Genomic DNA, 1,581 nt, shown 5'->3' with positions numbered 1-1,581 from the left:
TTTTTTGTGGGTTTATGCTGTATGAAGAGATAAAGCATGAGTTTTATGGTGGATATACTAAAAAAAATAAACATGAAATTCATCCTGTAGTACCTGGCAAAACTATTTGGCATGCTGAGTAATGAAATATAGCTGAGACAGAAAGTTTTAGTTTATTTTGTCTCTAACATACTTTTAAATACATCTTCAGAAGATGCATTCTTAGTGCCTCTATTGCTTTAGGCTACGTGATGTGTTCTGTGCCATATGAAAATTCCAGGCAAATTCCACTGATAGCGTCTGGGGAAATCATGTTCATGCTCTTGAAACTTTGCCTGTGGGTTGATAATACCTGTGATCCAATGAAAGTATCATAATTAAAGATAATAAAGCTTGGGATGATGGGAAATGACTGACTTTCATCATCTCACTGTCTCACATTCCTTGCTGTCCAGCTGAAGGGCTTTACTACACTTGCCAAGCAAATGGAAATCTTAAAACTGTACCGGAACTTGTTGCAACTCCTTAAATATTTGGAGGGCTGGGATGGCAAAGTTTCAGGTCAACATGGCCAAATCCAGCCTCATTTAATTTCCAGTGAAATAATATTACAGATTCATAAGAAAGCTTCTACTTAAATAGAAGAGGATATATGCTACTTGGCTTATAGCAGTGATAAGGCAAAAGATGTTAGATTGTGGTGGTGGGTTATTGTGCGTATGTACTCCCTTCCATCACAAGACCTGTGAAAAAGCCAAAATTACAGATTAGACTTTCAAGAATGCAAGAACCAATGCTCCCCACATGACAATGACCTCACTAGATTTTAAAATGATTTTAACAATATCAAACATCTTGTCCACAACATTTCTGTTTAAAACCAATTTGCAAAACTGAGCAAACTCTAATCCCAGACAGCTGAGACGTGATCAGAAAAATATGAGACCAGCTGTAATGTAGCTAAAAACAAGACAAGAAAGAAAAAAAGACAAGGAATCTTGAAGCTTGATGACTAATGTCTGGTGTTCCATATGGTTTAAGCATTGTGAATTCCATATGCTTTTTTAATTTCAGAAACATTTATATTCTGTTGCCAAAAAAGTTGAAGCTGATTTCTTATTATGCAGAAGGAAAAAAATTCAATGGGAAAGACAAGTGTCTTAAACTAACAGTAGACTGTGTTTTTTTGTTTTTTTTTTTCCAATTTTTCCTCTTTCATACACAAAATATAATTTTTTGTATAAGATCTCAATACAGACACACACAGAGATAAAAGACTGAAGAAAAATATTAACATTGTAGAAGTTTATTATTGAAATGGAGATGTTATCAGACCCTCTACATGCCATTTTGTTATAGACTGCAGTGTCTATGAGTGGCACAATGATTCATGCTAACTTTACCAGATTTCCACCAAAGTGAAGTTTCCTGAGGGAAAATGTTCATACGTATCTGTTGTAATTTCTATGGAATTGATTAAGCCATCTGGAAAAAACTACGTTTCCTGAGGCAGTATGGTAATTCTGTAAGAAGGATATTAGAAGCAAATGATGTCTACAAATATTTTTTTTCCCTTTCCTTTTCCTTTTCCCTTTCCCTTCC

The sequence above is a fragment of the Meleagris gallopavo genome, chromosome 2 (genome assembly GCF_000146605.3).
Source record: "Meleagris gallopavo isolate NT-WF06-2002-E0010 breed Aviagen turkey brand Nicholas breeding stock chromosome 2, Turkey_5.1, whole genome shotgun sequence".
In the NCBI taxonomy this organism is placed as follows: Eukaryota; Metazoa; Chordata; class Aves; order Galliformes; family Phasianidae; genus Meleagris; species Meleagris gallopavo.
This window is presented reverse-complemented; position numbering follows the sequence as displayed.